Source organism: Cnephaeus nilssonii (assembly GCF_951640355.1).
Source record: "Cnephaeus nilssonii genome assembly, chromosome: 4".
In the NCBI taxonomy this organism is placed as follows: domain Eukaryota; kingdom Metazoa; phylum Chordata; class Mammalia; order Chiroptera; family Vespertilionidae; genus Cnephaeus; species Cnephaeus nilssonii.
This window is the reverse complement of record NC_137075.1, coordinates 47845242-47860597: the sequence shown is the minus strand read 5'-3', so window position 1 is coordinate 47860597 and position 15356 is coordinate 47845242. Positions and strand designations below refer to the sequence as shown.

The 15356-nt window shown below is 44.1% G+C and overlaps 1 pseudogene across 1 annotated transcript; it reads left to right on the top strand.

Moving 5' to 3' along the window:
• The first annotated feature begins 2823 nt into the window (after positions 1 to 2823).
• LOC307097823 (large ribosomal subunit protein uL15-like) lies at positions 2824 to 3362 on the top strand (annotated as a pseudogene). The gene has a single exon. The product of its transcript is annotated as a large ribosomal subunit protein uL15-like (transcript).
• The last annotated feature ends 11994 nt before the right edge of the window (positions 3363 to 15356 follow it).

The following is a 15356-nucleotide window of genomic DNA, read 5'->3' as shown; positions in this document are numbered from 1 at the left end:
AGTCACTTGATCATAACATAAAATAGATTATCCTGGATTACTGAGTGGCCCAATATAATCAATCACAAGGGTCTTCAACACTGGAAATGGGAGGCAGAAGAGGAGAGTCCGAAGGGAGCTAGACTTTAAAAGATAGAGAGTCGCAACATTATTGGCTTTGAAAAGAGATGAAGGGGACTACCTGCCAGGATTGTGGAGATCTCTAGAAGCTGGAAAATACAAGGAAATGGATTTACCCCTAGAACCTCTAGAACCCTGCTGACACTTTAATTTTATCCCAATGTAACCAAAATTGAACTTCTGACCTACAGAACTATCCTATATAATAAAGAGCTAATATGCAAATGGTCATCAAGCCCTCACACCATCAGGCCAAAACGGCTCAGACACTCAACACTGGGGAGAGAGGAATGGGGACCAGCCAGACTGCAGCCTGGGAGAGGGACAAGACACATGCCCCACGGTCCCAGGAGCCAGCGGCTGCATCTGCACCTGCGGCCCCGGAGGACAAGCCACATGCCCTGCGGTCCTGGGCACCAGCAGCTGCACCTGTGCCTGTGGCCCGGGGGGAAGGACAATCCGCATGCCCCATGGTCCCCGCGGTCCGGGGTGCCAGCGGCTGCGCCTGTACTTGTGGCCCTGGAGAGGAACAAGCCGCCTGCCTCGCAGTCCCGGGCGCCAGCGGGTGTGTCTGCACCTGCAGCCCAGAAGAGGGATAAGCCGCCCGCCAGGTGTCAACAGCTGTGCCTGCACCTGCATCCCAGGAGAGGGACAAGCCACCTGCCCCGCGGTCCTGGGTGCCTGTGGCTGTGGCCCAGGAGAAGGACAAGCTGCCCACCCTGCGGTCCCGGGTGCCAGCACCAGCGCCTGCGGCTGCAGCCCAGGCAAAGCTGCCCATCCACAGTCACCTGTGGCTGAAGCTGGCCCAGGTCCTGGGTGCCTACGGCCAGCCAGAGGGAGGGAAGCCCGGGTCCTGGGTGCCTCTATGACCGGCTGGAGGAGAAAATCCTGGGTCCCAGGTGCGGGGCAAGGCAGAGGCAGTTAGGGGTGATCAGGCCAGCAGGGGAGCAATTTGGGGCAATCAGGCAGGCAGGCAGAGGTGGTTAGGGGCGATCAGGCAGGCAGGTGAATGGTTAGGCGCCAGCAGTCCCAGATTGCAAGAGGCAATCCCCCCAGGGGTCCTAGATTGGAGAGAATGCAGGCCGAGCTGAGGGATCCCCCTTCCCGTGCACAAATTTTGTGCACCAGGCCTCTAGTCCTATATAATATCCTATATAATAAAAGCATAATATGCAAATCAATCAAATGGCGGGACGACCATTTGGCAGGGGGTGGGGCCAGCGAGCAGACAGCACCAGGCCAGCCAAGGCTCGTGCCAGTGGGCAGAGGGAGGGGACGGCGATGGGAGCGGAGGGGCGGTGGCGGGAGGCCACAGGTGACAGCAGCGGGGGACAGGACCAGCCACTGGCCAGCTTGTGCCATCCCCTCATCAGCCACCAGTTGCCTCCCCATGGGGAGTGGGCCTAAGCCATCAATCGGACATCCCCTGAGGGCTTTCGGACTTCGAGAGGGTGCAGGCCGGGCTGAGGGACACCCCCATCCCCCAGTGCACAAATTTTCATGCACCAAGCCTCTAGTAAGATAATAGATTTGTATTGTTTTACGTTTGTGGTAATTTGTTACCATGGCAATAGGAAAGTAATGCATTACCCTTCAACCATCCTTTGTTCCGTTCAAGCATGGAATATCTCCAGTGCTCTTGCTCATGCTTCTGCCTGGGATGTTCTATCCAATGACGTACTCATCTTTCAAGGCTCAGCCTAAATAATACCTTGAACTTAAAATCATTCACAATTCTACCTCCCATTCAACTTTCAGAAATTACAGTAATAACCTTTTCTCAATACAAAGCGCCCTCCTGCAATTTAGCACTTAATCCATTCTTCTATTAGTCATTTCCCTTGACTTTATTATATTGCAAACTCCAAACAGAAACTGTTATTCACAGAGAACACATAATAGGTCCCCAATAAATATTTGCAATTAATGAGTGTTCCTGTTGCTCCAAACATTTGTTGGTGTCAATATTCTAGATTTTGGCCTTCTAATAGGGATGTAGTGGTAACTTGTTTCTTTAATCTGTATTTCCTAGTGACATATTATATAGAATATCTTTTTATATGCTTATTTGTCATCCATATATCTTCTTTGGTGAGGTGTCTGTTCAGATCCTTCATCCATTTTTTAATCAAGCTGTTTGTTTTCTTTTTGACTTTTAAAGAGTTTTTTGCATATTTTGTATAACAGCCCTTTATCAGGTATGTCTTTTACAAATATTTTCTTCAAGTCTGTGGCTTTTCTTCTCATTCTCTTGACAGAATTTTTTAAATGAAAACTTGAAGGGTACCTAAAATAGTGTGTGTTAATGGAAAGAGGGCAGGTTCTCTAATCTCCCACAAAGTTTTGACATTTATATGTACGGGCATCTTTCTGAAGGTTGCAGCAGTGGAAATAGCCAAGTATTTGATGTCAAAAGACATGTTTCAATAATAACTAAGACATTTACTAGTTAGGATTTTTTGGTTACAAGTAAAGGAGTCCAAACCTATTTAAACAAAACAAAGAATTTACTGACTCACTGAACTTGAAAATTCAAGAGTTGATCTGGCCAGCTTCAGGCATAGCTATATCTGTTTCCTCAAATAAAATCAGAATGTCTTGCCCTGGCCAGCATTGCTCAGTGGTTAAAACGTCAGCCCACCTCTCTCTATCTCTATCTCTATCTCTATCTCGTTCCTCCCCTCCCCCCCCCCCCCCAACTAGGATTTCCCATGCATTAGCTTTACTCTAGCAGTTCTCTCTGGAAAATAGCTCCAAGGTTTCATGCTCCTTACATCTCTCAAGTGAAGCCCTCTCACTCCTAGAATTAATTTATTTATCTGTTTAAAAATAAAAACTCACTCTTGCATCTTGGCCACCAACATGTCATCCAGATTGAGGAAGACCCGGAAACTTTGGGGCCATGTGAGCCACAGCCACAGTCCCATTGACAAGCACAGGAAGCACCCGGAAGGCCAAGGGAGTGCTGGTGGCTTGCATCATCACAGAATCGACTTCGACAAATATCACCAGTTACTTTGGGAAGGTTGGTGTGAGGCATCACCACTTAAAGAGGAACCAGAGCTTCTGCCAAACAAGACTGGAGCTGCTCCTATCGTTGATGTGGTGCGATCGGGCTACTACAAAGTTCTGGGGAAGGGAAAGCTCCCAAAGCAGCCTGTCGTTGGAAGGCCAAGTTCTTCAGCAGAAGAGCTGAGGAGAAGATTAAGGGTGTTGGCGGGGCTTGTGTCCTGGTAGCTTGAAGCCACATGGCGGGAAGTTCATAAAATGTCCACAAGTGAGAAATCAATCAATAAAAATAACTCATATTTGGATCCCATATCTACCTGTATACCAGTCTCTGCATCCAGGGGATGTAGAGAGTTCTCATGAGCCAGTGTGGGTCACATGTTAGCACAGGGAGGCAGAGTCTCTTGACTGACAGTCCTGCTAGGAGTTATATAAAACCACAGGACAGTTTCTTAAAGGAAAATCAGAGTCCTGTTAACAAAAGAAGGAAGGAAATTGTCCCAACCAAAGCAACAGATGTCAACTGTATCAGTTATGAGATTTTAGTCAAGCCCCTTAATCTCTCTGAGCCGCTGTTTTTTCCATCAGTAAACAAGGCATAAAACCACTTGACATACGTAGTTCTTGTGAGAATCAAACACTCTACGGAACATTTGAAGAAGATTTGTAAGCTGTGAGGCACCATTGCAAACAATAACAGTCCCCAAGTACTTACTATGTGCCAGAATAAATATTATTTCTGTTATTAGTGCCTTGATTTAATATATTCACCAACCTCACTGATATTGGAAGGAGTTCAGAACAGGCACTTTGTCTTGTGAATTATTTTGAGCTGAAAGCAATTGAGATGAGGGCTCATGAGAAACTTTTACCTCTCCTTAAAGAATTTAAATTAGAGGCGTTGCCCACAATAAGAGTTACCGCCAGAAATAGCTTTTTATGACTGATCTATAGGGCAGAGCAAACATCTAATTACCAATCATCAGCTCTTCCTGTCATCCTGAAAATGACTCTTCCTCCCTTCTGAAGACTCCCAGGTGCCTTATCACACCCTTAGCTTGAAAATGCCTCATTTCCCTTTCTGTCCCTGAACCTCTCATGTATATGGCATCCCCATATGTATACATGTCATTAAATTTGGTTATTTTTTTCCTGTTAATCTGTCTTGTGTCAATTATTACAACAGCCAACAGAATCTTAAAAGGTAGAGGAAAGTTTATTCCTACCCTACAGTGTTTTTTTTTAATTGATTTTTAGAGCGAGAGGAAGGAAGAAGAGAAAGAGAGAAACGTCATTGTGAGAGTGCCTCTCATATGCACCAGGATGAGGGGTCAAACCTGCAACCTGGGCATGTGCCCTGGCTGGGAATTGAACCGGTGACCTTTCAGTGCACAGGACAAAACTAACTGAGTCACACCAGCCAGGGCTACAGTTTCTTAACTAGGCTTTAGGTTTCTCAAATAACCTGTCAACCATAATTTATTTTTTAACTAGACTTCCATGGTGAGATAAGAGAGACTAAAAGGTTTAAATATCAGAGTTTGGAAATTACATGTTTTATTACAAACTCACTTCTTTTGTGCAAATCAATGTCTTAAAATAAGGGTTTTTTTAGGGGTAAAGCTCCACTGGCTGAGCTGGCAGCTGAAGTTCCAGACTTGCACAGTTAGAAAATCAAGTCCTGAAGTACGGAGAACACCACCAAACCAAGGTTTTATTGACCATCAATGCCACTTTCAATGTTTTGCTTTTATTGGGGGACAGAGGTGGAGAATGAGGTGTCTTACTTTCTTCTTCTTTTAGTATTATAATGTGATTCATGATGTTATTCATGAGTAAACAAATGTTCATAATATTGAGTGGTAATCATTGGAAATATCAGTGCTTCTGGACTATTATTAAAAGTAGTGGCTGCTCAAAGTCACTAATTATCCGAAAGATGCGAATCAAAACAACAATTCGGTACCATCTCACACCTGTCAGAATGGCTATCATCAACAAATCAACAAACGACAAGTATTGGCGAGGATGCGGAGAAAAAGGAACTCTCGTGCACTGTTGGTGGGAATGCAGACTGGTGCAGCCACTGTGGAGAACAGTATGGAGTTTTCTCAAAAAACTAAAAATGGAACTCCCATTTGAACCAGTAATCCCACTCCTAGGAATATATCCTAAGAAACTAGAAACACCAATCAGAAAGGATATATGCACCCCTATGTTCATAGCAGCACAATTTACAATAGCTAAGATTTGGAAACAACCTAGGTGCCCATCAGCAGATGACTGGATCAGAAAACTATGGTACATCTACACAATGGAATACTATGCTGCCATAAAAAAGAAGGAATACTTACCATTTGCAGCAACCTGGATGGAACTGGAGAACATTATGCTAAGTGAAATAAGCCAGTCAATGAAAGAAAAATACCACATGATCTCACTCATTTGTGGATAATAAAGAACATTATAAACTGATGAACAAAAACATAGATACAGAGGCAGTAAAGCATCAAACAGACTGTCATATTACAGTGGGAGGGTTAGGGAGAGGTGGGGGAGATAAGAGATCAACCGAAGGACTTGTATGCATGCATATGAGCATAACCAATGGATGCAAAACACTGGGGGGTGAGGGCACGTATGGGAATGGGGGGGGGGCATTGGCAAGATATGTACACATATAATACCTTAATAAAAAAAAGTGGCAAAATTTTATTGATTCAAAGAACTTTACATCTTTACTTTTTATTGAATTTAATGAGATGACATTGATTAATAGGTTTCATCTGTATGTTGTATGTTCACCTCCCATAGTCCAGTCTCCTTCCATCACCATTTATCCCCCCTTTGCCCTCTTCTATCTGCTCCCATCGCTTTCCCTCTGGTAATCACTATGCTGTTGTCTGTGTCCATGATGTTTGTTTTTTTTTTGTTGTTTGGGTTTGGTTTTTGTTTTTGTTTTTTGCTTGAAACCTTCAACTATTTCACCCAGCTTCCCACCCCACCACCCTGACAGCTGTCAGTCTGTTCTCTGTATATATGAGTCTGCATCTATTTTGATGGTTAGTTTAAATATAAATGAAATCATATCGTATTTGTCTTTTTTTTATTGGTTTATTTCACTTGGCATAATACCCTCTAGGTCCATCCTCTCAAAAAATGTAAGATTTCCTTATTTTTCATGGTTGAGTAATATTCCATTGTGTAAATGTACCAAACTTTTGATCCATTCATCTACTGATGGGCACTTGGTCTGCTTCCAAATCTCTCTCTCTCTCTCTCTCTCTCTCTCTCTCTCTCTCTCTATATATATATATATATATATATATATATATATATATATATATATATATATATACTAGAAGCCCGGTGCACAAAATTCGTGCACGGCGGGGGGTTGTCCCTCAGCCCAGCCTGTACCCTCTCCAATATGGGACTCCTGGAGGGATGTCCGACTGCCCGTTTAGGCCCGATCCTGGTGGGATCAGGCCTAAACGGGCAGTCGGACATCCATCTCACAATCCAGGACTGCTGGCTCCCAACTGCTTGCCTGCCTGCTTTCCTGATTGCCCCTAACCGCTTCTGCCTGCCAGCCTGATCACCCCCTAACCACTCCGCTGCCAGCCTGGTTGATGCTTAACTGCTCCCCTGCCAGCCTGTTTGCCGCCAACTTCCCTCCTCTGCCAGCCTGGTCACCCCTAACTGCCCTCTCCTGCAGGGTTGATCACCTCCAACTGCCCTCCTCTGCCGGCCTGGTCACCCCTAACTGCCCTCTCCTGCAGGGTTGATCACCTCCAACTGCCCTCCCTTGCAAGCCTGGTCCCTCTCAACTGCCCTCCCTTGCAGGCCGGGTGCCTCCCAACTGCCCTCCCCTGCTGGCCATCTTGTAGTGGCCATCTTGTGTCCACATGGGGGCAGGATCTTTGACCACATGGGGGCAGCTATATGGTGTGTTGCAGTGATGGTCAATCTGCATAGTACTCTTTTATTAGATAAGATAGAGGCCTGGTGCACGGGTGGGGGCCAGCTGGTTTGCCCTGAAGGGTGTCCCGGATCAGGTGGGGGTTCCCTTGGGGCGTGGGGCGGCCTGAGCGAGGGGCCTGTGGTGGTTTGCAGGCTGGCCAAGCCCCCTGGCAACCCAAGCAGAGGCCCTGGTATCTGGGATTTATTTTCCTTCTACAATTGAAACTTTGTAGCCTTAAGCGGGTGAGCCCGGCCAGGGTGTGCGGAAAGCTTTGCTTCCCCTGTTGCCGCCGGCAACCCTGGCCTGCTCTCTCAAGCTCCATTCTGCCGCCATTTGTTTGAATTTGTTGACCTTCTATAATTGAAACTTTGTAGCTTGAGTGGAGGCTTAGGCCTGCAACGGCTATGGAAAGCTTGGCTTGCTCTGTTACCTGGGAAACCTTGCTCTCTGTGGCTGTAGCCATCTTGGATTGGGGTTAATTTGCATACTCTCCCTGATTGGCCGGTGGGCGTGGCTTGCATGGTGGGCGTGACTTATGTAGCGGAGTGGTGGTTAATTTGCATATTACCATTTTATTAGAGAGGATATATATATATATATATATATATTTTATTGATTTTTTACAGAGAGGAAGAGAGAGGGATAGAGAGTTAGAAACATCGATGAGAGAGAAACATCGATCAGCTGCCTCCTGCACACCCCCTACTGGGGATGTGCCCGCAACCAAGGTACATGCCCTTGACCGGAATTGAACCTGGGACCCTTGAGTCCGCAGGCCGACGCTCTATCCACTGAGCCAAACCAGTTTCGGCTGCTTCCAAATCTTGACCATTGTAAATGATGCTGCAATGAACATAGGGGTGTATATATTCTTTAAAATCCGTGTTTCTGGTTTCTTTGGATATATTCCCAGAAGTGGAATCTCTGGGTCATAAGACAGTTCCATTTTTAATTTTTAGAGGAAACTCCATACTGCTTCCCACAGTGGCTGCACCAATCTGAATTCCTGTCAGCAGTGCACAAGGGTTCCTTTTTCTCCACATCCTTGTCAACACTTGATGTTTGTTAATATATTGATGGTAGCCATTCTGACAGGTATGAGGTGATAATCTCATTGTGGTTTTAATTTGCATGTCTCTGATGATTAGTGACATTGAGCATCTTTTCATCAGTCTATTGGCCATCTGTGTGTCCTTTTTGGATAAGTATCTATTCAGGTCCTCAGCCCATTTTTAAATTCAATTATTGTGTTTTTTGGTGTTGAGTTGCTTGAAGGATTTTACATTTTAAAATCCTTTTTTTCATATGTTTATGGTGGTTCAAAAGACATTTTTTTAAAAAGCCCTAAACCATAACTTCAGGGTTTTTACAAAATTAATTTGTTCATATTTCTGTGTAGATATCAAAAAGGGTACCAACACTATTGCTTTATTCGCTTTCTATGTGATGCAGAAAGTGGGATTTTATTGACTAAGAGGCCCGATGCATGAAATTCGTGCACTGGAGGGGGGCGTCCCTCAGCCCAGCCTGCACCCACTCACAGTCCAGCAGCCCTCAGGGGATGTCCGACTGATGGCTAAGCCATCAGTTGGCATCCTTAGTGCTGCTGTGGAGGCAGAAGAGGCTCCTGCCACTGCCGCTGCACTCGCCAGCCTTGAGCCTGGCTTCTGGCTGAGCAGCCCTCCCCCTGTGGGAGTGCACTGACCAAACCACCAGGGAGCAGCTCCTGCGTGGAGCGTCTGCCCCCTGGTGGTCAGTGTGTGCGTGTCAGCAACCAGTGGTTCCGCTGTTTGGTCAATTTGCATATTAGCCTTTTATTATATAGGATGTGCAGCATAAATTATTCCAGTCCTCAGTTTCCCTTTTAGGATGAATTTATTTAAACTACTTAGTTATTTTAATCATGTTTCACTCAGAATTGCTAAAAGTAGTACATGAATTAGCTTTCTAAAAAGTCCTTATTGCCGAAACCGGTTTGGCTCAGTGGATAGAGCATCTGCCTGCGGACTGAAGAGTCCCAGGTTCGATTCCGGTCAAGGGCATGTACCTTGGTTGCGGGCACATCCCCAGTAGGGGGTGTGCAGGAGGCAGCTGATCGATGTTTCTCTCTCATCGATGTTTCTGACTCTCTATCCCTCTCTCTTCCTCTCTGTGGAGAATCAATAAAATATATTTTTTTAAAAAGTCCTTATTTCTTACTTAAACTATTCTCTTTGAAGTGTTTCTGTTGCTAAATATGAATAATTTCCAAAGATTCTTCAGGCCAGATGGTGAGAGAGAAATATAAAAATTCAATTTCTTTGTAACATGATGAGGCCAAGTTACAGAGCTCAGTCTCTAATTCCTTTTTCAATTTAAAAATTCCAGTGGATCAAGTCATTTTAAAATTATTGCCCTAGTCTTTGGCCTTCCTGTAAATTTCTTGTCAACATCTTTTCAATTATTTAATGAAAGTGCTCTGTCTTTAAAATTAATAATTAACTTACCTTCATCTTATTTTTTCTAAACTATTCATTTACTTTACTAGATGAATTAGCATATTTAAAAGCATTAATTTTTATTAATACCTGTTAAAAACAAGACAAAAAGCCCAGGAATATAACACAGCCATTAAAAAAGAAGAAGAAAAAAACCTAGCCATCTGCAACAACATGGATATGCTGAGTGAATTAAGTCAGACAAAGACAAATGCCATATGATTTCCTTTATATATGGAATCTAAAAATAATAATTAAAAAAGTCATAGATATAGAGAACATTTTGACAGTTGCCAGATGGGAGGGGGGTAGGTGAATGGGTGAAAAATGGGAAGAAATAAGGGGAAGGGATTAAGGAGTACAAATCGGTAGTTATAAAACAGTTACAGGGATGTAAAGTACAGCACAAGGATATATCAATAATATTGTAATAACTATGTGTGATGTCAGATGGGTACTAGATTTATTGGGGTGATCACTTTTTAAGTTATATAAATGTCTATTACTACGTTATGCACCTGAAACTAAGATAATATTGTATGTCAGCTGTAATCTATATATATAAAAGCCTAAGTGACCAGCTGACCGTTCAACCAGCCCATCTGTAGCTATGATGCGCACTGACCACCAGGGGGCAGACGCTCAACACAAGAGCGGAAACCACAGGCACGGAAACATGGAACACACTGATGAATCTCAGAGGGAAGAGGGAGAGGGGAGAGTGGGAAGAGATTAACCAAAGATCTTATATGCATACTAGAGGCCTGGTGCAAGGATTCATGCACCGGTGGGGTACCTCGGCCTGGCCTATGCCCTCTTGCAATCCAGGACCCTTCAGGGGATGTCAGAGAGCCGATTTTGGCCCAATTCCCGCAAGCCAGGCTGAGGGACCCCACTGGTGCACGAAACCATGCACTGGGCCTCTAATTGAAAAATTAAAAATTACTCAAAATTAAAAAAAAAAGAAAAACAGGCCCAAAATGGAGTCAGTTGTGTTAAGTTCCATGTCACTGAACAGAGACTGAATTACAGTTTGGCTCTCCCAGAAATGGAATTTTAAACCAGTCAACCAGGAATCACTTGATCAGCACAAGTTACGTAATCTGCCTGACAGACTTCTCCCATCCCCTAAGGCCGTGGTCGGCAAACTGCGGCTTGAAAACCACATGCAGCTCTTTGGCCCCTTGAGTGTGGCTCTTCCACAAAATAACACAGCCTGGGCGAGTCTATTTTGAAGAAGTGGCGTTAGAAGAAGTTTAAGTTTAAAAAATTTGGCTCTCAAAAGAAATTTCAGTCGTTGTACTGTTGATATTTGGCTCTGTTGAGTAATGAGTTTGCCGACCACTGCCCTAAGGAAAGTAACTTTGCAATAATCAACTCACTTCTTTGCCAGTATAAATTCCTTTTTCCTGCTTTCTTCTGCCTACAAAAGTCTTTCACTTTGTACAGTTCCTCCTATCTGCTAGATTAGATGCTGCCCAATTCGAACTGATTTTTGCTCAGATAAACTCTTAAAAATCTTATGCCTCTGGGGGAAAGCAGAGTGTGCCAAACCCAAAATGTGGATTTTGGGGGATGTTAATTATTTTAAGCTGGTTATTTGTACAAACTTAAAAGTTCAAGAAACACCTTTGATCTTCCCCCTAACAGGCCTAAAAGAATTGGTAGGAAGCCTGCTCCAGGAGGAGAGCTGTCATCACAGATAACCATAGTTTAATATGAACTCGGTGTGATCGACAGGGAGGAAGCTAGCAAGGCCCATTTGGTCAAAGTCCTCTCTGTGGCCCTTTGTTGAAGATGCTCCAGCAAACATTTATTTATCAAACATTTGCTTTTTCGTCCCCATGTGAATTGCCTTCCAAACCACACCACTCCCCTTTCTCCTTAGTTCAAGTGGCATATAAGCTTCAACGGCCGGATATGTCCTGGGATTTCATATTCTTATGAAATCCTCATATATACATACATAATAAATCTATTTTCTCCTGTTAAATATCTCCTGTCAATCTGATTGTTAGAGTAGCCAGAAGAATTTAGAAGGGTAGAAGGAAAATTATTTTTCCTCCCCCATACCTCAGTTTATCTTTTGACGCAGCTAAAGATTTCAGATGGCGTTTTTCCTTTTGAGGTTTTGGAAAAGTCTCTATTATGTATTCCTGGGGGAGGGAGGATAGACACTAATGTAATTTACTTGAAGAGATAAATATAATCTGTCATCATAAGCCTAGTGGAACTAATTCTTTACCATCAGTGACTACTGCAGGATTTTGCCAGTCCTGGTTGCCCTCAGACCATTCCTCGACTTTCCCTGATAAACTCTCTCACAGGGACGGTGTTCCGTGGTCCCTGTGTCAGCAGGCTTCCCGCTGGGTTTGACCAGTGGTGAGACTGGAGGCTAGGAGAGTGGAAGGGGAGATAGTAAAGAAGAAGGAAGCCTTCCATTTTACTCAGTAAGTGAGTTGGAATCTGAAATGTGCTGCCTCCAGAACCAAAGAAATTTATGAGGAGTTGTGCCTTCTTCTTAGTGGTGGGAGAAACAACTGCAATAATTTGTACCTTACTTTAGAGGGAATGTCCCAGTATACCCAGACTACTGGACTTCTAAAACTTTGAAAGGCCTCTGTTATGTATTCCCAGGGGATGTGTGAGGAGAGGGAGGGGGGAAATAGACACTAATTTATTTGAAGAGATAATGAGCAGTGGTATCTCCCATCCTCTGAAGCACAGGTATCTTTCCAAAGTCACCAGCATGCTTGTTACTTCTTGCCCATCAAGTCTAAAGAAGCCATAAATATAATGAAGCAACGTAATATTCTGCGTCTCCAGGTGGTCCAGATCCCTTTAAACTATATTATGCCAGAGGATGGAAAGTTAACATAGCCCTAGAACAACATAAAGGTATTCTGCTGTGTCCATCCCACAGGAACACAAACTGCTTTGTATTCTCTGTTCTTATCAGGATGAAAAAGAATGCCTTTATCATGTCAACAGTCTGTTCCAGAGACCATGATGATCTCTGGCAAGGATACATCTGACACAGCAGACTTCACCTATTGATCTCTGAATCTGAAAACTGACTCCAATACAGAAACTGGCATCACAGCTTATTTGGATAGCTGCCCTCAGCCTCCTGATCATCCATTCTTGATTTCTTTTTATTTTATAGATTGAGCAACACTCAAAATGCTTATTGGTTGTCCATTCATATTGTCCTGAGACACACAATCTCTTAGCCATCTTCATAGTTCTCTCTCTGTCAGACTCCCCTGAGGGATCATTCTGCCTTTCTTCCTAGGATAATCACACCTACTTTGCTTCTGATGGTTTTAGTCCTACCACTGGTCTCTGTTACTTTTTTAAAAATAATATATTTTTATTGATTTCATAGAGGAAGGGAGAGGGATAGATAGACAGAAACATCAATGATAGGAGAATCACTGATGGGCTGCACCCTACCCTGGGGTTGCAGGCATGCGCCCTGACCGGAAATTGAACTGTGACCTCCTGGTTCATGGGTCAGTGCTCAACTACTGAGCCACACCAGCCGGGCCCATTTAAACCATTCTTAAATGTACAGTTCTGTGGCAGTAAGTACATTCACATTGTTGTGCAACCATCACCATCTTCCATCTCAACAATACTTTCATCTTCTCCAACTGAAACTGTACCCAATAAACCCTAACTTCCCATCCTCCCTCTCCCTAGCCCTTGATAATTACATTCTACTTTCTATCTTTATGAACTTGACTACTCCAGCTACCTCATATAAGTGGAATCATATAATATTTGTCCATTTGTGATTGGATTATTTCACTTAGTATATCTTCAAAGACCATGCTATGTTGTAGCATGTGTCAGAATTTCCTTTCTTTTTAAGGCTGAATAGTATTCCATTGCATACATATCCCACATTTGTTAATCCACTCATTCATCAATGGACTTTTGGGTTGCTTCTACTTTTAGGCTATTGTGAATAATGCTACTATGAATTTGGGTGTAGAAATATTTAAGTTCCTGCTTTCACTTCCTTTTGATTATATATTTGGAAGTGGAATGCCTGGGTTTTATGGTAACTTTATGTTTAAATTTTTGAGAAATTGCTACATCATTTTCCACAGCAGCTGCACCATTTCCCATTCCCACCAGCAATGCAGAAAGGTTCTAATTTCTCTACATCCTTGTCAACACTAATTTTCTCCTTTTTTCTAGTAATACAGCCATCCTAATGAATGTGAAATGGTATCTCATCGTGTTTTTAATATGCATTTCTCTGATGATTAACGATGTTGAGTATGTTTCATTTGCTTATTAGTTATTTGTATATCTGCTATGGAGAATGTCTATTCAATTCTTTTGTCCATTTTTAAATTAATTTTTTGTTGTTAAGCTGTAAGAGTTCTTTATATATTCTGATTATCAATCCCTTATCAGATATATGATTTGCAAATATTTTCTCCCATTCCATGGGTTGCTTTTTGATTATTGGTAAATATCTTTTGATACACAAAAGTTTTACATTTTGATGGAGTAGAACTTACCTATTTTTTCTTGCCTGAGTTTTAGTGTCATATCCAAGAAATCATTGCCAAATCCAATATCATGAAGATCTTCACCTACATTTTTTTATATGAGTTTTATAGCTTTAGCTCTTATGTTTAGGTCTTTGATCTATGTTGACTTGAGTTTTGTATATGGTGTAAAGTAAGGGTCCAAATTCAGTTTTGTTTTTGTTTTTTTTATATGTGGATAGCCAGTTTTCCCAACACCATTTATTTATTTACTAGAGGCCCAGTGCATGAAATTCATGCACAGGGGGGCGGGGGGGGAGGTGTCCCTCAGCCCAGCCTGCACCCTCTCCAATCTGGGATCCCTCTCACAATCCAGGACTACTGGCTCCCAACTGCTCGCCTGCCTGCCTTCCTGATTGCCCCTAACCACTTCTACCTGCCAGCCTGATCACCCCCTAACCACTCCCCTGCCAGCCTGATTGATACCTAACTGCTCTCCTGCCAGCCTCTTTGCCCCTAACTGCCCTCCCATGCAGGCCTGGTCACCCCTAACTGCCCTCCCCTGCAGGCCTGGTCCCCCCACAACTGCCCTTCCCTGCAGGCCCAGTCGCCCCCAACTTCCCTCCTCTGCCAGCCTGGTCACCCCTAACTGCCCTCCCCTACAGGCTTGATCGCCCCCAACTGCCCTCCCTTGCAGGCCTGGTCCCTCCCAACTGCCCTCCCCTGCTGGCCATCTTGTGGTGGCCATCTTGTGTCCACATGGGGGCAGTCATCTTGTGTGTTGGAGTGATGGTCAATTTGCATATTACTCTTTTATTAGATAGGATAGAGGCCTGGTGCACAGGTGGGGGCCAGCTGGTTTGCCCTGAAGGGTGGGGGTTCCCTTGGGGCATGGGGCGGCCTGGGTGAGGGGCCTGTAGTGGTTTGCAGGCCGGCCATGCCCCCCGGCGACCCAAGCGGAGGGCCTGGTATCTGGGATTTATTTATCTTCTATAATTGAAACTTTGTAGCCTTGAGCGGAGACCAGGGCTGGCCAGGAAGCTTGCCTTCCTCCATTGCCAGGGGCAACCCAAGCCTCCTGCTCTCTCCAGCTCTGTGGCTGCCACCATTATTGTTTGGATTTATTTATCTTCTATAATTGAAACTTTGTAGCCTTGAGTGGAGGCCTGGGCTGGCTAGGGTGTGGGGAAAGCTTGGCTTCCTCCATTGCCGGGGAAACCCAAGCCTCCTGCTCGCTCCGTGGCTGCAGCCATCTTGGTTGGGTTAATTTGCATACCC